Source organism: Plecotus auritus, assembly GCF_963455305.1.
Source record: "Plecotus auritus genome assembly, chromosome: 6".
NCBI classification, from domain to species: Eukaryota; Metazoa; Chordata; class Mammalia; order Chiroptera; family Vespertilionidae; genus Plecotus; species Plecotus auritus.
In genome coordinates, this window is record NC_137773.1 from 115,527,129 (window position 1) to 115,552,192 (window position 25,064).

The 25,064-nt window shown below is 43.4% G+C and overlaps 1 long non-coding RNA gene across 1 annotated transcript in view; it reads right to left on the bottom strand.

Moving 5' to 3' along the window:
* The window catches only part of LOC308250695, a 36,327-nt gene extending 24,359 nt beyond the window's left edge, over window positions 1-11,968 (bottom strand). The window contains exon 1 of the long non-coding RNA XR_013960854.1: window positions 11,795-11,968. This is a non-coding gene — a long non-coding RNA (uncharacterized lncRNA). The remainder of the gene's footprint in view (window positions 1-11,794) is intronic.
* Window positions 11,969-25,064: the final 13,096 nt, after the last annotated feature.

Genomic DNA, 25,064 nt, shown 5'->3' on the forward strand with positions numbered 1-25,064 from the left:
GTTCACTGGTTGCAGTTGTATATTCCCAGGAATTTCAGGCTTTGGACAATATCCACTTTCCCCTTCAAGATGGCGCAGTCTCCACATCAGAGCCAGTAGCTCCAGGAGGGATCCCAGCAGCAGTGGAGGCTGCCCGGTCAGGGGAACCCTGTTCAGCAATCCCCCAGAGTCCCCTGGAGAATAGCTGTCCCTAAACTCACAAACACTCCCCGTGTGTCCACACACTGTCCCTTCATTCTCTCACTCTTGCACTATCTTGCAGTCTGCCTTCCCATCGGCATCCATCTTCCTTTGTCCCTTTAGCATTTCTTGCATTGCTGGCTTGGTAGTAATAAACTTCTTTACCTTTTCTTGTCTGTGAAGCTCCTGATTTCCCTTTCAATTTAAATAATAGCCTCACTGGAAAGAGTATTCTCGGAGTCAATCCCTTGCTTTGTATCACTTTGTATACTTCATTTCATTCCCTTGTGGCCGGATGTGTTTCTGTTGGGAAGTAACTTGATAGTCTAATGGGAGATCCCTTGTTGGTAACTCTCTTTCTCTCTAGCAGCCTTTAAGATTCTCTTTTTGTCTCTAACCATTGCCATTGTAATTATGATGTGTCTTGGTGTGGGTCTTTTGGGGTTCATCTTGTTTGGGACTCTCTTTGTTTGTGTGTCTTTTTTCTTCCCTAAGTTAGTGAAGTTTTCTGTCATTATTTCTTCAAATGGGTTTTCTAATCCTTACTCCTCTTCCTCTCCTTCTAGCACCCCTATTATATAGATGTTGCTTCATTTCATGTTGTCCCAAATCTTCCTTAGGCTCTTCTCCTGATTTCTAATAGTTTTTCTCCAATTGCTGTTCTGATTGGGTATGTTTTAAACCCTGTCTTCTAATTCACTGATTCAGTCCTTTGCTTTTGCTAGTCTACTAGTGAAACCTTCCAATGTGGTTTTTATTTGTGCTATATCATTCTTCATTTTTTCTTGATTCTTACATATGTTGGTAATTTTCTCATCCAGTTGGTTTAGGAACTGCATGACCCTTACTCTGATTTATTTCTCTGACATATTGCTTGCCTCCATTTCATTTAGTGCCTTTTCTGGTGATTTCTCCTTTTCTTTCCATTGAGGGTTTTTCTTTGTCTCCTCCTTTTTGCTGTGTCCTCTTTCTGGCCCTGGATCCCTGCTTGGGATCCAAGGGGTTGAATCCCCTAGTGGTCCAATGATCTGGCACTCACTAGACCAGAGGCTGGGTGTGCCTTGAGTTTCACATCTTGATCGTCCGCTCTGAGTTGTACTTCCTTCTCTTGATTCTGGTCTTTCAGTTGTCCACTTCAGATTCTCGGGATGGTCGGGGTGCATGCACAGTTCCTCTGGCGTGCAAATCCCCGTGAGGGCCCAGAGCCCGGTGGCATGCAATTCACTATGTAGCCCCAGCACTCAAGGCAGGATGGTGCCCTAGGACCCTCTCGCAGTACACATGCAGCATGGTCCTGTGACCTGTGGCTGGGCATACCAGGTCACACCAGCAGCTCTGACCAGGGCTCAGGGTATGGCATGTGCTGTGTGACAGCTCTGCGCGGAAGCTGGGGGTGGAGCGCATCCTGAGCAAAGGTGCTGTCTGTGTGTGGGGGAGGTCAGGAGTTTCTTTAAAAAATATATTTTTATTGATTTCAGAGAAGAAGGGAGAGGGACAGGTAGAAACAATGATGAGAGATCGCCTGCCTCTTGCATGCCCCACACTGGGGATCAAGCCCAAAACCTGGACATGTACACTAACAGGTAATCGAACCATGACCTCCTGGCTCATGGGTTGATGCTCCACCACTGAGCCAGACCAGCCAGGCTACCAGGAGTTTCTTGATATGCCTATTTTATCCCCCTCATCATATACTTTTTGGGATTACCTAACTAAAATTAACATGCCACATATCCTGTAGTTTTCCTAAATATTACCCATTTCACCTCTACAATCTAAAACCCTGTTTCCCCATTTTCCAACATTTTCTGTTCCTAATATTACCTCATTGTCTTTGGTATTCATAAGTATGTGACTTTTCCTTGTGCACGGATTAAGCATTGTACATCTCTTGTTAATTTGATGATGTCAATTTGGTTATTAGCCCAGCTGTTAGAATTTACAAGGTATGAGGTAAATAATTGCTTTTAAAATCCCCCACAATTGTGAAGAGCCTGACTTGTGAAATTATCAGCTGTGATATGGTTAACTTCTGGCACCACTGCAGCCGAGAGATCATGGACACCTGCCAGCAAAGGTAAGCAGTATTATTATTTTTCAATTATGTTAGCCTTTTTTGTGTGTAGTACTGCAGGGTTTGGTAGAATTTTGAAGTTCTGCAAGTTACTTTTTCCTCTTATACATTCACATTGGCATACAAAAAGTATTTGTGAAACTAGCTGCTTGGGCTTAGAGTGACATGGGTTCTCTTTATTGAATCATGGATTTGTGTACAACGTGAGGGTCTGTCTCCAATTCCACATTGTGGCTATGGCTTCTTAGTTATAGAACCCTGTTATATGTCCAGGTTCTGTGGTTTTGGATCAAATATGTATTCGGCTGTGTGTCTGGTGTTTTGGGTCTTTTTGGGTATGACTTTGTTTCCTGGGTTCTTGTGTGGGGTCCAAGTGCAGCTATAGATTCACGTTCTGGTGTATGGAATCTGCTCTTAAGAATTAGCTATCAGTTTCTGGCATCTGGTTTCTGGCTTTTGTGCTGCATAGTATGCTTGAGTCAGGGGAATCGCTTCGAGTTTGATTCCCAGGGCCAGGGTCCAGCTTTTGGTTTGTGTTCGCTGTAGGGTACAGCTTCTGGAGTCCAGGGTGTGTGTTTGGGGTCCTAATTTTGGCTCTGGTGTCTAGTGTCTGTCAACTGATGGTCATTGTGATGAATTCAATACTAACAAGAGTCCCCAAGTTTATAGAGTTGAGGCATGTTACTAAAAAGCTAGGAAAATTCCTTGACAAGTGGAATGGGAAATCTGAGACTCTAACAGGGACTAGTAATTTATAGGCACAACTACTAAATCACAAGAACTTATCTTCCCTAACCTAGGCTGCTTAGGAGCAAAGGGGTTACATGTTCCAGACCATGCCCAGCAGACCAATGTTGGTTCAAATCCCTTTCCAGTGATATTTTTTAAGTTGAAACTGATCAGAGAATGACCCACATCACTGTATAGATTCATTGTAATACATCAGCATATCAAATGACACACCTGGAGAGTTGATGAATATTCTATTGAGATATTCCATTGAGACCTCCTCTAAAATTGCCACTGTTAAACACCAGGTAAAATCTTAGTCTTGGCCATTGTGACTCCCTTCACTAAATGTTGTCCCATGCATCAAAAGGTCAAATGTTCATTTCCAGGTTTCGACACATGTCCAGGTTGTGGGTTCAACAAGAGGCAACTGATTGATATATCTCTCACATCAATGATGTTTCTCTCTTTTTTCCTCTCTCTCTAAAATCAACAAAATAATATTTAAAAAGTCAAACAAATGAAACAGGTAAAACCTTAAGACAAAGGTGTGTTGCTCCTTACACCGGTGTGTTCCTTTCTCTTATTTCCTACTTTTACTTTGTTTCTCCTGAGCTATAAAGGTCCCTATGAGACTTGCAACCAGGGGATCAGTGGGCAGTGGCAGCTTGTCCTGGGCTAACCCTTGAACCTGTCTCCAGGGCCCCCTTGATCTTGTTTCTTCTATTTTAATTCCTCCTTTGTTTCACTATGTGGATGAAAATGGGCCACATGCTAACCTGACAAGGTTAAGGGTTAACAGAACCCAGTCTACAAGGTGAGACAGGAGGAAAAATGGTTGGCTGGTATTTAAATTTCCCTTTTCCATTGGAATTGCTTTCTGGGAATCTGAGCAAATGCCTTTGCATTATAAATGAGAGCTGAACTCATTCAGGTCTAAAGATAAGGGGTAAGTCATCCCTCCAGCACAAATCTCAGGTGCTCTTAGATGACTAAGAATCTTTATGGAGGCGTCAGAGGTCATTCCCCATGACGTGTAGGGTCCCCAACTCAACTGTAATTAAGAAATTGATTAATCCAGTGATGGCCGTATAAATGTTGGTCACCTAGTGCTCCGAGTCCTCCAGCTGTATGAGACAGCCAGAGAGAGAAACCAAGGCATGTAAGAAGGTTGACTGACACTTGAGGACTAAGAGCCCCATGGTACTCATAAGCAGCAGACTTTGACCCACTAACATTACCTCCCTAGAGAATTTACTCAGCCTGCCAATGTTTCAAAAAACCCCACTACAGTTAACATGGGAAATTGTGTCTCCAAGGCCAGAAACTTCCAGATCCCAGCTCTCATTAATACTCCTGATAGAAATCCTGTTACTGGTAATTGCTTTACAGAAATAGGAAGATCTCTCTAGAAATCTCATTTTAAAATGGCCAGATTGCAGCGGTCTTTGGGTGCCTAAATTTAAAATAATAAAATATGTTAATAAAAGTTGTAGGAAATACTGATTGCTTAATTTTTCATTATCACTGAAAATTGAGGTTTCCAAAAATTAAAAATTCTCATACACTAAATTACTTTTAATTTAAAAAATGAAAATACAGCCATGGCTGGTTGTGCTCAGTGGTTACAGCATTGTCCTATACATCAGAGGGTTGCAGGTTTGATTCCCAGTCAAGGGCACGTACCTGGGATGCAGGTCCGATCCCACTCTCAGTCAGGACACGTGTGGGAGATGTGTCTCTGTCACATTGATGTTTCCCTCTCTCCCATCTCTCTCCCCACCTCACTTCTCCCTTCCATTCTCTAAAAATCAATGGAAAAAATATCCTCACTCCTCAGGTGAGGATTAAAAAATAATGGAAATATATATTTAAGGAAAAAAGGTGAGTTACTCTTGAATTATGTACATGGTCTGTAGTGTTTGTATGATATGTATTCATCTTTGTATTATGTGTTGTGCATTTTTTCTCTCCAGATGGCATTACAGGATATAATAATTTACTGGCTTAAAAAAATTAAATACTTATGTAAATTAAACAAAATCTTGTAGTCTGGATAAAATATTTAATACTCACACTATTTTAAAGTTTAATTGGTGTCTTACCCAGTTTTTACAAAATGTATATCATAATAATTAATTACTAGAGGCCCAATGCACGAAATTCATGCAAGAGTAGGCCTTTCTTCTCCTGGCTGCCATCACTGGCTTCCCTGTGGCACCTGGAACCCAGACTTCCCTTGCAGCCCTGGCTTCATCTGCAAGGTTGTCTGGAAGGACATCTGGTCTACTTAGCATGTGAAGCTTTTATTATTATAGAAGCTTGTTTTACAACCTTTCCAAATTGAAAGTTTAAGAGACTTTTTAATTGACGAAAAAATGACTAAGTTAATCCAATGGATCCTGAAATACCTCCAAAATTTAATCTCTCTCCTTACAAAAAGAGTTTTAAAAGTAATTAGTACTGGAGCCCTAACTGGTTTGGCTCAGTGGATAGAGCGTTGGCCTGTGGACTGAAGGGTCCCGGGTTCGATTCCAGTCAAGGGCATGTACCTTGGTTGCGGGCACATCCCCAGTCAAAGGTGTGCAGGAGGCAGCTGATTGATGTTTCTCTCTCATTGACGTTTCTAACTCTCTATCCCTCTTCCTTCCTCTCTGTAAAATCAATAAAAAATAAAAATAAAAAATAAAAAATTATTAGTACTGGAGAGGCGCTGCTCCTGCCTGCAGTGGGAGGGCGGAGGGGGCGGTGGAACCACCAGGCCAGGGCTCGTGCTGTTTCTCTTTAACTTTCTTTGTATTTTAATAGGTATTTGGTATTTTAATAGTAATTGCATTGAATCTACAGATTGCTTTGGGTAGTATGAACATTTTAATATGTTGATTCTACCAATCCATGAACATGGTATATTCTTCCACTTGTTTATATCTTTTTTTTTTTCAATGTCCTATAGTTTTCTGAGTACAGGTCTTTTACCTCCTTGGTTAAGTTTATTCCTAATTATCTTAATTTTTGGGGATTGTTTTCTTGCTTTCTCTGAGAGTTCATTGTTGGTGTATAAAAATGTCATCAATTTCTGGGTGTTAATTTTGTATCCTGCTATATTTCTGAAGTTATGTATTGAATCTAGTCATTTTTGATGGAGTCTAGGGTTTTCTATGTACAATATCATGTCATCTGCGAATAATGACAGTTTATTTTCTCCTTTCCAATTTAGATCCCTTTTATTTCTTCTTCTTGTCTAATCGCTATGGCTAGCGCTTCTAATACTATGAGTGGTGAAAGTGGGCATCCATATCTTGTTCCTGTGGTTAGGGGAAATGGTTTTAGTTTTTGTTCATTGAGTATGATGTAGGTTTGTCATATATAGCCTTTATTATGTTGAGATATGATCCCTCTCTTCTAACTTTGCCAAGAGTTTTTATCAAGAAAGGGTGTTGGATTTTGTCAAATGCTTTGTCTGCATCAATTGATATGATCATGTGATTTTTGTCTTGCAATCTGTTTATGTGATGCAACACATTTATTGATTTGTGAATATTGTACCACCTTGCATACCTAAGTGGAAAAATCCTACTTGGTCATGGTGTATGATCTTTGTAATGTATTGCTGGATCCAATTTGTTAATATTTTGTTGAGGATTTTAGCATCTATGTTCATCAGGGATATTGGTCTGTAGATCTCTTTCTCTGTAGCATCTTTATCTGGTTTTGGAATTAGGGTAATGCTGGTCTCATAGAAAGTGCTTGGAAGTGTTCCTTCTTCTTTAATTTTTTGGAATAGTTTGAGGAGTATAGGTGTTAGTTCTTCTTTGAATGTTTGGTAAAATTCCCCTGTGAAGCCATCTGGGCTAGGGCTTCTGTTTGCTGGAAGTTTTTTTTATTTTTATTTTATTACTGCATCAATTTCATCAGTCATTATTGGCCTATCAGAATTTTCTGATTCTTCCTGATTGAGTTTTGGAAGATTGGAATTTTTCTAGGAATATGTCCATTTTGTCCAGGTTGTCCATTATTTTGGAATAAAGTCATTCATAGTATTTTTTATGATTCTTTGTATTTATGTGGGGTCAGTGGTTAATTCACCTCTTTCATTTCTGATTTTATTTATTTGGGCTCTCTCTTTGTTTCTTGATGAGTCTGGCTAAAGGTTCATCAATCTTGTTTATCCTTTTAAAGAACCACCTCTTGGTTTTATTGATCTTTTGTTTGTTTGTTTTGTTTGTTTTAGTCTCTATGCATTTATTTATGCTCTGGTCTTTAGTATTTCCTTCCTTCTACTTACTCTGATCTTTTCTTGTTGTTCTCTTTCTAATTCTTTAAATTTTAGGGTTAGAGAATTGATTACTAATTTTTCCTTCTCTCTTTCTCTCTCTTTTTTTTTTTTTTTTCAGGTTGGCCTGTAGTGCTATGAACTTTCCTCTCAAGGCTGCTTTTGCTGTGTCCCATAGATTTGGGTTTGTTGTGTGTTCACTTTCATTTGTTTCCAGTATGATTTATTTTTTCTTTGAACTCTTTGGTAACCCATTTATTGTTTAATAGCATGCTATTTAGTCTACATGTGTTTGATTGTTTTTTAGTGTTTTTATTGTAGCTGATTTTTAATTTCATGCCATTGTGGTCTGAGAAGATGCTTGATATAATTTCAGTATTCTTGAATTTGTAGAGACTTAGCTTGTGTCCTAACATGTGGCCTATCTTTGAAAATGTCCCATGTGCACTTGAGAAGAATGTATATTCCTTAGCTTTATTTTTTTATTCTTTAGCTTTAGAATTAAATGTCCTGGAAATGTCAATCAATTCCATCTGATCTAGTGTGTCATTTAAGGTCCTATTTCCTTATTGATTTTTTTGGTCTAGAATATCTATCCTGTGATGTCAGTGGGGTGTTAAAGTCCTCTTCTATATTGTATTACTGTTGATCTCATCCAGGAGTGTTTTTGTTTTTTTTAATGTATTTGGGTGTTCCTGTATTGGGTGCATATATGTTTACCAGAGTTATATTTTCTTGTTGCATCAATCTCTTTAGTGTTATGAAGTGGCCTTCATTATCTCTTATTATGGCCTTCACTTTGAAGTCTATTTTGTCAGATATGAGTATTGCTACCGCAGCTTTCTTTTCATTTCTATTTTCCTGGAAATATTTTTCCCATCTCTTCACTTTCAGTTTGTGGGAGTCCTTTTATCTAAGGGGGGTCTCTTGTAGACAGCATATGTGTAGGTCATGTTTTTGTATTCATTTAGCTACCCTGTGTCTTTTGATTGGAGCATTTAATCCATTTATATTTAAGGTACTTGATAGGTATTTGTTTGTTGCCATTTTTATTCTTTATGCCTGTGTTCCTCCCTCTCTTTCTATTTCTTCTTTTTACAGTAGCCCCTTTAGCATTTCTTAGGTCAAAACCACATTCATAACGGCTTGATTTTTTGGCATAAACATTTGTTTGGGGAAGATAAAATGTGATTATTACAAGTAAAGATGCTAGTATTGATAAATAAAGTAAGTACAAGATTAATTATTCCTTTTTGGATTTTACCAAAACTGACTTATTGGAAGTCAGTTGTACTAAATAATACTAAAAGAATAAATCCTCATTGATAGCTAGGGACATATAAGAATAGTCATATGACATCTACAAAGTGTCAATATCAGGCAGCAGCTTCAAATCCAAAATGATGAGATGTGATGTGGAATTTTAGTTGGTATAGGAGGCATACAATAAGGAAGGTAGAGCCAATAAATCCTGTGGCTATAAAGGACGTTGACCTGTAGACACCGTCTGATATAGAAAATGATGTTTCGTGATATTCTGAGATTTGAAGTAATGTGAACTACAAGCCTACACAAATCATAATGATTAGTGCTTGAACCATGTGCTTGCAACTCCCTAATATTAAACTATGATGAGCTGAAGTGATAGAGATGTCAGAGCAGATGTATTTAGATGAGGTACTTCTAAGGGATTAAGAGGATTGATGCCTGATGGGGATCAATATTCACCTAGTTCTGGAGTATGGATTAGCCTTGAATGATAGAAAGCTCAGAAAAATCCTGAAAAGAAAAATACTTCAGAGACGATAAATAAAAAAATTATGTCATAATGGAGTCCTTCTTGTACAATGGGTGTATGGTGGCCTTAAAATGTCCTTTCTCAAACAATATCTCATCATCACTGGTAAATGGTTAATATATTAGTAACCAGGCCTACATTTAATAATAATGGTGAGTTAAAGTGAAATCATATAACTAAGCCTGCTGTTATGACAAGGGCTGATAGGGCTCCTGTAAGTCATAAGGGGCTTGAGTTGACTATGTGGTATGCGTGCATTTGGTGGGTCACTAACCATTGTCATGTAGATGAAGACTAACCAGTAAGGTGAATACATATTTAGAGCTACTCGCAAATTCTAGAATAGTTAATAGGATAAGAACAATCAATGTCATGAGGGCGCTGGTTATACTAATGCTTATTACAGCTGGGGTTGCTCTCCCATTAGTGGATAAGTAGGTGATCTGCAGTAAAGTGGGCTGTCTGTTGCAGTTATTAAAAACAAGACAACAGGCCCCACATGGAGCAACTTATGGTCAGCCCCATGTCACCAAAAGGAGACAATCACATGTGCAGCCTCTCCTGGAAATGGGAGGGTTAACTAGTCCTTGCGGAGCTGCCGGGCCAGCACTGTGAGGTCATCTGTCATCCCCGAGGAAAGTGTCCAGGTCACAGCCAGTCCACGCTTTGCTATATGACTTCCTTGTTCCTGCCTCCTTCTACCTAGAACAGTCTCTCATTGGCACAGCTCCTCAGAACTCCCTTCTATTGGCTGGATGGGATGCTGCCAGAATCATTGAATAAAGCCAGTATCTTTAAAATGTACTCAGTCCAATTCTGTTTTTTAACACTTGAATTTCTTTGGTTCTTAAAAGTTTCTGGAATGAAACTTCTTTTTCTCAGTGGCTGAACTGAAAGTTGTACCTTATTTTGCAGTTTGAGGAGCCTTATCAGATTAAACAAATATATGACAAATGATGAAGTCTACAGGCAGATCTATGAGTATGACCATTTGGTGGAATAATCTCGCCAGTATTTGATCAAAAACATAGATGCGACATAGAGGACATGAAATCTATTATAGGAAGTTCATTAAACCCAAACTCCTCCTCTTAACAAACTGTCAAATATTTTGTGTTAAAAGGGTGGCTTGATAAAGTTGAAACATTAATTGGTAAGTAGTTAAACATATTCTAGATCTAGACCATAATATTTAGCTAACAGTGAGATATTAATATCAAATGTGCCCATTTAAGGAAGTTCTCCACTTGGCATCCTCTGACAGAGTTTAATGCTGACCCAGAGCAGGACCGTGTGCTTTCTCGGGTGAGTTTCTGTTCGATTTTGTACCTTATTTCTCACTCATTGATCACGTTGAAATATTCACAGCTAAACTTCTTTTCACTTTCCTGCTTCTTGCTAAGTGTGGATTAAGATCTCAGTAGTTGCTTTTCAAGCTATCATGTGTTAAGTAAAAATGTTTAAATACTACACAAGTCTAACCTGCTCCACAGCCGCTCCAATTCCAGCTGGGACTTGGAAAAAGTGTGTACAAGAAACACGATCTGCCCAGATTGTCAAAAACATTGACATGTACCTCCTAGGGTTTTTAAACCTCTCACATTCATCTGGGAAAGACAGATGCACTTAAGCTACATTTGCAAGAGCCATTTTTGACCAATTTCACTACTCTTAAGTGTTTTTTTTTTAAGTATTGCCTTCCATTTTCTATACTCCTGACCCCACCTTATTTTACCCACACAAGTGAACTAAAAGGCTTACAACAAAGATCTTTGAATAAATTTAGTAATTTGGTAAATAGCTCCTTCTTTCTCCAGTTTCCAAACAGCTATCAATTCTTTTTGGATTCTATCTAGAGAAGAAAAATGGATAGACATATACACAGTATTAACTTGGGTTACTTATTAAAGTTAATTTCAATCTCACCTAGATATACATCAAAAACACCCCATCTTCCGTCTCTCCCTCCTCATTCCCAAGCAGCAGTAACAAGGAGAGGCAGGAATCCCGGGCCTAACAGGAAAATTGATTAACTCTGTCCCGTTGTTAAGGCAATTCCCAGGACTGACCCGAGTATTGGTGGGTGAATCTAGCAGACGCACCTTTTTCAAATTAAGCTTTTCAAGGATAAAAGCCAAGGTGGAGCAGCGCGCCCAGGCTCCTCCTCAGCTGAAAGGGTTTGTGCCAACCCGCAGCGCCCCGCCTCCCCATGGCCTGAGTTCACTCTGAATCAGAGAGGCCGGCTCCCCATGCCCATGGCGCCCCGCACCCAGGTCAGAGGGCGGGGGGGGGGGGGGGGGGGGGGGGGGGGGCGCGCACACACTCTCACACACACCAGAAAGCCTGCAGCCACAAGCAGTCGGCGCCCCCTCCCCTCTCCCCACCCCCACCACGGGACAACGCGCCTCCCCCCTCCCCCACCCCAATGCTCCTCTCCCCTCTGGGACAGCGCCCCTGCCCCCCATCCACAGAGCTCCTCTCCCGCTGGGGACAGTGTCCCTCTTCCCCCTCCACCCCGGGACAGCGCGCCTCCCCCCTTCCCTCCCCTACCCCCCCTCGGCCAGCCCCCCTCTCCCCGCCCCACCCCGGACAGCGCCCCTCTTCCCACCCCCCCGCCCCCACCCCGGACAGAGTCCCTCTTCCCCCCCTCCGTTCCTCTCCCTGACAATGCTCCTCTCCCCAAGGGGACAGCGCCCTCTCCCACTGGGCCCGCGGGTGGGAAGGGCAATGTGAGTCTCACCTCGCGGGCTGCTTTCCGGTAAGCTTGGCAGGGCGGTGGGGGTGACGTGTCCCGAGTGGCGGGCGGACAGCAGAGGTGAGCGCTCATCCCTCCCATCTGCAGCCATGGCTGCTGGGGCGCCCGAGGAGGTGATGGCCATGGCCATGCTGCTGGACAGGCACCTGCCGCTGGGAGGGAGGGAGGCGGGACCCGGGAGGCGGGGGCCGGGAGCAGTGACCGACAGGGGTGGGGCGGGAAGGAGGGGCTGCAGCCCTCCTCCCCAAGTTGGGGCTCCTGTAGAGAGACCTGGGGGTCAGAGGAGAGCCTCAGTCTGGACCCCAGAAGGCGGTGCTCAGGGGTCAGCTCAGCCCTCCTGGGAGGGGTCCTTGCTGTCACTTTCGCAGCTTATTCCTCCAGCGATCGTTTTTTTTTTTCCTGGGGCCGCTTCTTTTGCTAGAAAATCATTTTCCAGTCATTTTCAATGATGATCTGTCATCTAAAGGGAAATAAATTTTTGGTAATGTTTTGTTAATTGTTTAATATCTGTTTGGCACTCTACTAACAATGGCTTATTGAAAAAATGCAAATTTGTTTAGGTTTCATTTCACAAAATAGGTTAATAATTTAGTTTTGTTCTTGTACTAAATTGTGCCTGACACATAGACAATAATGAAGTTTATGAATAAGAAATGAAAAACTATTTTCTTGAGATAATGCTTTAAAATATCTTTCACATGTAAAAGAGTAAAAAAAAAAAACAAAACAAAACAAAACAGCTGGGCACCATGCTTGTCCTGCTTTCTGTCTTTATTTATTTTTTTTTCTTTTTTGGTAGTTTGCTAAAGTGGTTTAAAAATCAAAGATTTGGCCAGGCCAGTGTTGCTCAGTGTTTGAGCATCAACTCATGAACCAGGATGGTCACAGTTCAATTCTATATTCAGGGGACTCTCTCATCATTGATATTTCTCTCTCTCTCTCCCTCTCCCTTCCTCTCTCTCAAATCAATAAAAATATATTTTGGAAAAAATCAAAGTTTTGAACATGCCCAGATTTAAAAAAAAACAAACAACAAAAAAAACCTCACACAATTGGAACATAGTAATGATCTTGAATAGTCATTTTTTCTTCAGTGAATCATTCAGCAAACATGTATTATATGCTCACAGGGTCTACAAAGGTGAATAAGGCAGGTCAAAGTCCCAGCCATAGATCTAAAGCTGTGTGAGGAAAAGCAGACTGTAGACAATTGAAATTACTTCTGTGTTGTTAAGAAGCATCTTCAGCCCTAGCTGGTTTGGCTCAGTGGATAAAGTGTTGGCCTGAGGACTGAAGGGTCCCGTGTTCGGTTCCAATCAAGGGCACATGCCCAGGTTGTGGGTTCGGTCCCCAGTAGGGGATGTGCAGAAGGCAGCCATCAATGATTCTCGCTCATTATTAATGTTTCTATCTCTCTCCCTCTTCCTTCCTCTCTGAAATCAATAAAAATATATTTAAAAAAAAGAATGGTCTTCATGTTGCTCTCTGAAGATACTCTTTCTTTCAAAAAGTGCACTTAGGCATCAGCTTGAAGCCTTAAAGGAAAGGCAATGCATGGTGTTTCTCATGTGTTCTCTTTTGTGGGTCAGCAGCATCAGGACACAGTGTAACAAAAGGGTCCTCCTCTGATACGGTGCAAGGCCAATGGCACAGGGAGTGAGGGGTCAAGTCGAGCACACCCAGCAAAAGCGAACTATTTAGAACAAGCATGTCACACTCAAAGACTAACAGGGGCCAAATAAACGAGGTGTAAGTTTATGCAGGCCACAAACAAACAAAAGCTAAAAGCTTTGATTTCCATAGAAAATAAGTTTATTCCGATAGAGACATACTGAATACAAAGGGCTGAAATAAATGAGTCATCATTAATATAAAATAATAGAACATTTTAATAAAAATTAATATTTTTCTTGAACATTAACTTACCAGACACTGAATAACTGCACAAATTAATAAGCGTAACACAAATAAAACTATTTTTCTTGTTCTCCAAAAGCAAAATATTTCCTGTTGCGCACACCAAACAAGTCAATCCAAGACTAATGACGTGGCCATCGGCTGCTAAAATATTCACTGCTAGTATTAGTGGAGAGAAATGGTGCGCCTGCACTTAAGCACGTAAGGGAAATGAATGCAACACGATTGTAGTAATTAGTCATTAGTGAATGTGGTAGTTTGTTATTAATTATGTATAATAGGATATTGTAAAAATTAAATTACGAAATTTTTATTGAAACATTTCTTACATACTGTTATATTGGCTGGGCCGCAAAAATATTCGTTGTGGGCCGCGAGTTTGACATGCTTGATTTAGAAAATAAACAGCAATGTTTTAACAGCCACAGCCTGGAATCTATTGAGCTAAAGAAACTTTTAAGAAGAATCAACAAAATCATATTACTATAGTGTCCTGTCCTGTCATCAGTCACACTCTTTGGTAACAGTGTGTCCACATTTTAATTACCCACCAATCTTGACTGTGGACAGAAACCACGCCTAATTCACCAGGACATCTCCAGCACCTAACACAATGTCTGGCACAGTAATAAGTGATTAATAACTATTTGCCAAATCAATAAGCAAAGGAGTATATGAACAAATCCCACACAGACATAGAATCTCACTAAAAGAATTGTCTAAGTCAGTGGTTCTCAACCTTCCTAATGCCGCGACACTTTAATACAGTTCCTCATGTTGTGGTGACCCACAGCCATAAAATTATTCTCATTGCTACTTCATAACTGTAATTTTGCTACTGTTATGAATGATAATGTAAATATCTGTGTTTTCCGATGGTCTTGGGTGACCCCTGACAGCAGTTCTCAACCTCTGGGTTGCGACCCCTTTCACAGAGGTCGCCTAAGACCATCGGAAAACACAGATATTTATTTACATTACAATTCATAACGGTAGCAAAATTACAGTTACGAAGTAGCAATGAAAATGGTTTTATGGTTGTGGGGCCCCACAACATGAGGAACTGTATTAAAGGGTCGCAGCATTAGGAAGGTTGAGAACCACTGACTTAGACAATTTAAGTCTAAGTTAAGAGAAAAAAAAAGAAAAGTTAAGAACATTTCTTGATTTTTGGATGAAGATGACAGTTTTGACATGGGACTGACCAATGGTTTTTTTATTTCACTAGAGGCCTGGTGCTATGAAACTTGTGCATGGGAGGGGCGGGGGTCCCTCAGCCCTACCTGCACCCTCTCCAATCCAGGAGCCATCAGGGGATGTCCTACTGATGTTATGCCCAGATTTCGTGATCCCCAAAGACCACCAGGGAGCCGAGTACGATGCAAAAGCAAAGAGCCTTTATTAGAGCTATAGCTCGAGCTCAGTCACACACACACACACACACACACACACACACACACACACACACACACACACACACACACACACACACCCGGCGCAGCGGCGAGGTGGAGAGAGAGAGAGCTTCAACAGGACAAAGGTTTTATAGGGGTCTGGGGCAGGGGGAGGGTCCCCTGAGTTGGCTGACCCCGATTGGTCAGTTCCAGGTCACCTGAAGGGACTAGCAAGGCTGTCCCCTACCCACACAGTTTTCCCAGGCTTGTTTGGATGGCGGTTATCAGTAGAATGAGAGCAACCTTTCATAGCTTACCAAGAAGTCTGTAACTATTTACTGAGATTTGCTGTACTGAGAATTTGTCCTTCTGCTCTGTCTCTCCCTTAGAGATTAAGAGGAACAAAGAATACATTTCTCTTGACAGACCTCCTATTCAGTGTTTTGTGCACAAAAGGCATTACGCAGTTAATAAACTTGCTGCAGTCTCTCGATGATCTGTAGTCCTCCCAATCCTGCTCTCCTGTCTTTCTTTTCTCAATTCCCACCTCCCTACCTCAGCCCGGTTCAACCTGTCAGACTGGCCCTGGCACCTGATGGGTGAAGGAGCATGCTACAGTATTAGCCCAATTTGGGCCTAGCTGCTTTCTTGTAGTTTTTCTCGGAAGGGAGGTTATTCTGGGGACAGGAGGAAGGGCCTAGCACAAAAATGGAGTCTCTGCCCTTTCACTGATAGCTTAGGCCCACTCCCCGCGGTTCTCTGCTCTCTGCAGGGCCTGGCTGCTTTGCTGCTGCCGCTGCAATGAAGCCACCACGCCCTGCTGTCCTCTCTCTGTCTGCAGGGCCTGGGGGCTTCACCACCACCATGGGAACAAAGCCGCCACGCCCTGCTGTCTGTTCTCTGTCCAGCAGGGGATGAGCAGCGTGGCTGGATCTGCTTAAGGATGGATCCAGCTGCGCCACTCACCTGCCATGCGCCCCCTCAACCCACCCCGACCCCCGGTGTGTCTGACAGGACCACGGGCTCCAGCAATGGGGCTGACAGGACCGGGGACTCTGGCAGGGCTGAGGGAACTGGGCGCCGCCATCTTGTGGCTATGGGCACCACCATCTTTGAGACAGAGTGACAGTTAATTTGCATATCACCCTTTTATTAGATAGGAATATATTTTTGACAAGTAAGGTTTCTTTATTGTCTATGTAAAATTATTAGTATACTTTTTTTCTTGCTTTACTTCTTTTTATGGCTTCTCTATCTGTTTTAGACCTCATTTGAGGGTATTACAGCTGATGGCAATTACTCGTCCTATACTATAAAAGGTAGTGTGTCTACTGAGATTATATTTGTAGCAATGTTGAGTTTTATAAAAATTTCAAAAGGTTTATTAGATAAGTATCACTTTATCTAGTTTAAAGATAATATCATAGTTTATGGTTATTCAACATATGTTAAATAATACTCATCAATCCAAGGCATTAATGATTATGATATTTTGCCATCTCTTTTCAGATGAGCTAATATGCCCTTTAGAATAAAAGCACAATATAAGCAGGTAATGTGTCAGCCAGTAAAATATTTCTTCTTGCTTCCTTACCTACTGAAGCTATAGTTCCAGTTACCTGCTACTGAGTAACAAACCACACCAAAGCCGTGGCTTAAAGCATCAGGACTGGGGGACAGGCTGTGGTGGTGCTGGTTCTTGCAGGTGGAGAAGGTGGGCTGCCCAGACATGGCCGTGCACCTGCTCCTGGTGAGCTGTTAGCCTCCCTCTGGTTGCCCATGTCCCTGCCCTTTAGCTCCTATAAGAACGTGGTTTTGCAGATTTCTACAGTCATTGTGAGTGTGAAGTCCGTGTTGCCTTTGTTTCCTGGCCCTGAGTCTGGAGATAAAGGTGCGAAAACTCCAGGAACTGTGGAGGTCGCACTAATACAGGCTTGCTCTGCCCTCTGTGCCTCTGACTTCACAGAATGGCCAACCACACATCGCATTCACACACAGCCCTCTTTAAGGACACACCATGTACACAAAGTAAACTTGGAGAAATCTCACTACTGAACTTCTGTGTTGCAGAAGACACTTTGGTATAAATATCTCTAAGAAAATATGTTTCTAAAGGAATAGAAAGGGAGTGAGAGTGTAAGTGCAGTATGTTTGTGAGTAGAGCCTATTTTCTCTGTTCCTCAAGGGCCGGTGAGCAGGCTGTACTGCCCAATTCCAGCCGCACCTCCATTGCGGCCACATGAGTGCATCAGGTGAACCCCAGAGGCTGGTCAGCTTAAACCCTCCCGCCATCCCCTGAGAGTACAGAGGGCTCCCTGGTGCTCTGTGTCCTGTAGGCCTGAGGGGGTGAGAGCAGAGGAAGGAGGAGAGGATACAGCTTTGTCCAGGTAGCTAAGTGGTCTGTTTGTAGTGTCTTCATTTTATGTTCTGTTTTATTAATGTGTATTTTTACTAGGAAATCACCCAAGTCCTCCAGGTTTCCAGGTTTATGCAATAGGTTTCTCTTATTTTACTTTTAATTTCTCCTCTTTCTAGTTTTCTACAGAACTGTTACAGTTAATGAACAAATATTGGTACATTATTGTCAACTTAAGTCTACATTTCATTTAGGCTCCCACAGTCAAGGCTCAGTCTCAGTCCTGACACCTCTTTTAATTACTCTCCAGTCTTCCAACTGGTTGGGGTGTGATGCTAGGACACGGGAGCAGGGGAGAAATGTGCTGCCAGGGTCCATGCTGTGCAGCCCGCAGGGACTGCATGTGGGCAGCTCTTACACACGCAAAGTGACAGGAGTCGATCCTAACTTAGAAAGGTCGGCTGGTCACAGTGTGGAGGTGGGACTGGACAGAGGGGACAGGAAGCCGGGCAGTGGGATGGCTGGCAAGCGTGGTGCTGGCCAAGCTGAGGCAGGACAGGGTGGGCAGAGGAGCAGGGTGTGAGGACCAGAGAGGCATGGTCAGCACTGTCCTGAGGATGGAGCCAGCATGGGTATGGGAGCTGGTGCCTAGGGGAACTGGCCATTCGGACCCCAATAGGAGAGTGCATTCTGCTGAAAGGAGACTATTTGCTAACCTCTGGGTTTATTTGCCATGGAAGGAAGGAAGGACTAAGAAGGGAGGGGGGGAGAGTGCTGGTCGCAAGCTGGGCAGCAGCCAAAGGCACCACCTCACTGCGTCCCACCAGCCACCCAGAGGGAGCTTTGTCCCCTCTGACAGGGAGACTGAGGCTCCGTTTCTCTGCCTGAAGCCGCACAGCTGGGAGGTGGTGGGGCCAGAAGCGGGCTCTGTGCTGTCGGGCTCAGGCCCTGCCCAGTAACGGCCTGGGCTCCACTTGGAGCCGCCAGGAAGCTCTGGGTAGGTGAGGCCTCAGGAAGGGGCTGGGCGGAAGGAGACCCGTGCTGTGGCCAGGAGCACGGATTCCAACCCCCGGAGGAGCCTAGCCCGTGGCTCAAGAGCTGCATCGTCCTGTCATCAGGAGCCCAGTCCCCTTCCTGGTCAGGGCATGGCCCGGGTTCAGGCTTGGTCCCCGGTATGGGCGTATGGGAGGCAGCGCATTGGTGTTTCTATCGATGTTCCTTTCTCCCTTCCTCTCTCTCTAAAATCACTTAAAACATAACAAAACAAAACATGCTGGAGGCAGGGAGTAGGAGTGGTAATGGTAAGATGGCTGGTGTTTGCGGGGTGAGCACCAGAGAGGAGGGTTTTAAGCAGAAAAAGTCTCTGAAATGTCATGAAGATTCTTCTTGATTCTTTGGTTGAGCACCAAGCTGCACATACATGGATGAGATCCCAAGAGGCCTGGAAGGACACGACTGAAGACCGAGCCTCTTCTGGGAGGTGGGAGCCCTCAGGCTCGGGAATCCCTCCTTGCGGGCCCCGGCCGCAGAGACTCCCTGAAGACGAGTCCCCCAGGAGAGAGCTGGGACTGGTCATGGCTGCTCTAGAGAGACACCTGGACTTATTTAAAAGCAAGCCTCAGACGGACCACGTCTGTCTGAAATTTAATAAGTTGTTGCCAAATGAAGCACAAGATCTATGGAAACCCATCCGGATATGGCTGCCTCAGGATGAAAAGCGTGGTGTCCAGCACCCAACAAAACACTAGACGCGAAGAAGCCAACATGTGATTGATCATCAAGAGAAAATAGTAGAAACCAACACAGAATGACAGGGTTGATGATAAACCACCCCAGCATTTTAAAAGTACATTCAGGTATTTATAACAAACATAAAAATAAACAAAAATGAAAGAAAAGAAGAATGTATGTGTGAAAAATATAAAATCCAAAACCTTATGCCTGTTGATGGGCTCAACAATAAGTTGCGTGTTGTGGAAACAAGAGATTTGTGAACTGGGAGACATGGAAATAGCAACTGTCTAAACTACAGCACAGATGAAAACGCAAAAAGGCTGCCTCCTCTGCCTCCCAACAGCAATCTTTATGAGACGGCGGTCTCTCCAAAGGCCTAAAGCTTTATCCCCCAAGGCCCAGGAGGAGAGGAGAGGTGAGAAATGTCAGAAAGGAGATCATGTTCACAGGAGGGCTGCCCTGCTTGATGTTTCATTCAGGCTGAAGGGAGAGTGAACAGGCGCCCCACTATTGGGACACGCAGCCAAGTCTGCATGGGGCAGGCACACAAGGGGCCTCCCTGCATCCAGAGGCATTGGAAGCAGAGGCAGAGCCTCTACCAGCCAGTGGAGCTGAGGAGCCCCACGCGGCGCCCCTGGCAGGCGGGCACCAGTGGGCACCAGCCTGTCTGGGGGCTGCTGCAGGGGTGGGAGCCCCCCCTCTCCCATTGCTCCTCACACGTGACCAATCCATTCAGGGCATAGACAGCCCTGTTATTAGAAGGGTTTTTATTTTATTGAGACCAAGGCATTGTTCCTTATCATTATGGCCTTTGATTCATGATTTGCATTAATACACACACACACACACACACACACACACACACACACACACACAGTGAATGGGACACACCCTGCCTCAGACTCGGGAGCCCTCCACTGCAAGCCTGGTTTCCCTGTTTCCTATGGCACCTGCACCTGGAAAGCCTGAGGAGCGGCCCCTCCCCCCCACCCGCCCATTGAAGCAGGGAGGCTGGTGGGACTGGCAGCAGGTGCCACAGGAACATCACAGGGTGCCACCTGGGTGCGCTGGGGGCCTACTGCCCCCTCCCCTGGAGAGCGGGGGCCCTACTGCCCCCTCTCACTGCCTGTCTCCCCAGTTACTTCTCTGTCTGGACCTGAGAACAAGCCCTGAGGTTCTGGCCTGGGCACTTGGGTAACAATACAGAATTTCAGCGCCCCACTCCTCAGGGCCTCAGGCCAAGCATTAGCCCCGAGGGACCTGACAACAGGCTGTGCTTCAGGCCTGGAGTGACTGCTCTAGGGGGAACAGGCTCAGCGGGACCAGTGGGGTGAGGGCGGAGGGGAGGGTGGCCTCGGTGTTGGCAGGGGCGCTGGGAGCCCCAACAGCACAGGGGCTGGACCTCAAGTCAGAACAGAGTTCATGAGCCACCCCTGCTTCCAGGGTCACCCTGCTGAGGTCCGGGCATCGGAAACCCTGGGGCGGGCAGAAGGTGGGACATTTGCTAGTAAATCTGCCGCCTCTTTACTTGGGAAAATCTTGAAGCTCCTGAGAGGTTCCTCGACTGTAACACTGGATTAAGGAGCCCTGCCTCCCTGTTCCTGACAGTTACGAGCCAGCTGGGATGATGCACTTGACCTGCAGTGGGATGAAGGGTTCTGGGCATGAACATCAGGGAACAACCTATCTCAGCTTCTATTTCACTCTTTGGCCTTTAGTGCTCTTTGCATTGTGTAAAAACATTTTTACAATCTCTTGTACATTTTAAGGCACCTCAATGCTTTTTTGAAATAGACTGGGTGTGGAGTAAACATAAACATAAACATTTTTTGTTGTTAGAGGATATTTTTTCCCATTGCTTTTCAGGGAGTTGGGAGGGAGAGAGGAGAGAGAGAGGAAGAAGGAGAGGGAGAGGGAGAGGGAAAGGGAGAGGGAAAGGGAGAGGGAGAGGGAGAAATATTAATATGTGGACGAAAGGGGCCACATGCTGACCTGACAAGCTCAGGGGAGGCCTGCATGACAGTCTTGCAAACGCAGAGACCTAAAGTCACCACAAAGGATGGTCTGAAATTAAACTTTAACTAAATGCAGTTATGGTGGGCAGTTACAAACTAGGCCGGTATCTTCACTGACAAGGTCAACCTTTACCTTAACTGAGCCTATCTGTCTTTTTGCATCTATGATAACATACCCTTGAAATGTCTGAGTAACTTGTAACTTCCCTTTTTCTGGAGCCCCTGGGGCACAACCAAATGTGGTGGGCACCAGGACAGATACCACAAATTACTTCATTATCATGTTAATTGTTCCTGCACCCACCTAAGTATGTGTCCATCATTTTACTTTTTATCCAATCCCAGGGGTTTCCCACCCCCGCTTTGCTTTATCCCACCTCCTTAATCCATCACCAATGAATTTCATGTAACCCACCTATGTCCCTCCTTTGGTTGCAATGTATAAATACAAATGTAACCTGCCATTCTCTGGAGCATTATCTCAATTCCTTGAGGTTCTGCTTCCTGGCATATTGGCTCAAATAAACTCACAAAAATTCTTTACAGGTTTCAATGGTTTTTTTGACATTAACAGATGTGAGACAGAAACATGGACTGACTGGTTGCCTCCCCCACTCACCCCTTCACCCCTTCTGGGGTCAGGGAGTGAACCCGCAACCCAGGTACATGCCCTTGACTGGGAATTGAACCTGTGACTCTTCGGTGCTCAGGCTGACACCCTAACCACCTAACCACACCGGCCAGGGCAAAAGATAGACAAACATTTAAAAAAGCTATAACCTGCTCCCAAACCCTCTCTCACGATATTCTTGAGCTAATGGCCTACCCAAATATTATAACAGCCTCATTACAAACACGATTTTCAGAAAGGCCAACCTGTGGCCTTTTCTTAGATACCACAAAACATCAGAAAAGGAGGATGGCAATATACAGATGGAGAATACATGGAAGTAGAGCAATTTCTCTGGAATGCTAGAGAATTAGATAATTCTCTGTTCCTAATTCATTTCGCAGTAAAAGGAACTGGCCTCTTTGGAGAAAGAACTGATAAAGCTTTGGGTGAGAGAAGGTACAGGTGAGTTAATGTGCCAGAAAGCAAGGAAGTGCATAGAGACTGGTGAAGGCATTGAGGGAATCTACTGTCCAACCTCGAGGAATTTAAACATCAAAACAACCTGCTTACTATGGATTTTAGCACATTGAACAACAAAAAGTGTACCAATCCACACAAAAAAAATGAGAGAAGAGAGGGAAAAGTAAAAGCTGCTTTTTCAGAAGACTGTTGGGTGAAAAAATGTGTAATTAATGATAATATTATAAAATCACTTTTTTTCATTCACTAATAACATAATTTATTCAGGCAAGTATTATCATTGGGTCTATAGCATTGAGTGCAAGTTAATTGGGGAAAAGACTATTAACAAATTCAAAGTATTTTTAATAATGTATAAATCTAGTGGGAGCCACCTTATCAAGTTATCAAACTCTGCATCCCACCTTTAAAAAAAAATCTTTATTGTTGAAAGTATTTCATAGGTCTCCTTTCCCCTCATTAACCTCTTCCAACCACTCCCCTCCCCACCCCAGGCACTCACCACCTCATTGTCTGTGTCCAAGGGTGATGCATATATGCATACAAGTTCATTGGTAGATCTCGTCCCACCCTGCCTTCCCTCTGAGGTTCAACAGTCTGTTCATGCTTCTGTGTCTCTGGGTCTATTTTTGTTCATCAGTTTATTTAGTTCATTAGATTCCACATATGAGTGAGGTCATGTAATACTTATCTTTCTCTGACTGGCTTATTTCGCTCAGCATTATACTCTCTAGGTCCCTCCATGCTGTTGCAAATGGTATGTACCAAAGTTTTTTTTTTTTTTTATCCATTAATCTGCTGATGGGCACTTGGGCTGTTTCCAGAACTTAGCTATTGTAAATGACGCTGCTATGAATGTAGGGGTGCATATATTTTTTTCTGATGAGTGTTTCAGGTTTCTTAGATATATTCCTAGAAGTGGGATCACTGGGTCAAATGGGAGTTCCTTTATTTATTTTATTTATTTTTTTTTAGGAAACTCCATACTGTTTTCCATAGTCACTGTGCCAGTCTGCATTCCCACTAGCAGTGTACAAGGATGGATTCTCTTTTCCCCACATCCTCACCAACACTTGTCATTTGTTGATTTGTTGATGGTAGCCATTCTGACAGGTGTGAGGTGAAACCTCATGTCGCTTTGATCTGCATCTCTCATATGATTAGTGACTTTGAGCATGTTTTCATATGTCCCTTGGCCATCTGTATGTCCCCTTTGGACCAGTGTCTATATAGGTCCTTTGCCTATTTTTAAATTGGATTGTGTGAAAGTTGTGATAGCCACATCCTGCTTGGCTTGGGTTTGGGGCCTGGAGAAGGGCTGCACACAAATTAAGAGACTAGACAAGAAATATGAATTTGGAAAGCACAGGGGGCCAGGCAGAGACCCAGCTCAAGTGGAAGGGCTTCACTGGTGCCCAGGCCCTGCCAGCTTTATATTCAATTTTGGATACACATATTACCTTTATTCAGGCAGGCAATTCCCAGTAGCAGACTATCTTAAAGGTCAGTAAATATTAGTAAAGATTTACTTTGAAACTATTAGGTCAGGAAATTGCTTGAGTCACATTGTCTCGACTAAACAATCGGTGCAAAGCTTTTAGCCCTTTCCAAAGTTCAAGATCCATCAGCCTTCTGGGTTCCTTGTTTACACTTTCCTCATAGTGTAGACCACTGGTCGGCAAACTCATTAGTCAACAGAGCCAAATATCAACAGTACAACGATTGAAATTTCTTTTGAGAGCCAAATTTTTTAAACTTAATCTTCTTCTAATGCCACTTCTTCAAAATAGACTCGCCCAGGCCGTGGTATTTTGCGGAAGAGCCACACTCAAGGGGCCAAAGAGCCGCATGTAGCTCACGAGCCGCAGTTTGCTGACCACGAGTGTAGACAATGGGTGGCTTCCAGCAGAATTTTTTGTCTTCCATTTGTTAAATTGTATGAGCACCCTATAAATTTGGAGATTAACCCCTTATAGAATGTATCATTGGCAAATACTGGTATGTTCTTCCATGTAGTGGGCTCTCTTGTTATTTTGCTGATGGCTTCTTTTGCTGTGCAGAAGTTTTTTTGTTTGTTTGTTTGTTTGTTTCAATCTTTAATTTCTTTATTGATTAAGGTATTACATATGTGACCTCATCCCCACATTAACCCCCCAAACCTCCCTCCCCACTCATGCCCTCACCCCCCTGTTGTCTGTGTCCATTGGTTATGCTATGTATCAACCATATAAGTCCTTTGGTTGATCTCTCCTGCATATCCCCATCCTCCCCTACCTTCCCTCTGAGATTTGACAGTCTGATCGTTGCTTCTCTGTCTCTGGATCTGTTTTTGTTCATCAGTTTATGTTGTTCATTATATTCCATAAATGAGTGAGATCATGAGGTATTTATCTTTCTCTGACTGGATTATTTCACTTAGCCTAATGCCCTCCCAGTTCCATTCATGCTGCTGCAAATGGTAAGAATTCCTTCTTTTTTACTGCAGCGTAGTATTCCATTGTATAGAGGTACCACAGTTTAGAAATCCACTCAACTGGTGATAGGCACTTAGGCTGTTTCCAACTCTTAGTTATGGTGAATTGTGCTGCTATGAACACAGGAGTGCATATATCCTTTCTGATTGGTGTTTCTAGCTTCTTTGGATATATTCCTAAAAGTGGGATTACTGGGTCAAATGGGAGTTCCATTTTTAGTTTTTTGAGGAACCTCCATACTGTTCTCCACAGTGGCTGCACCAGTCTGCATT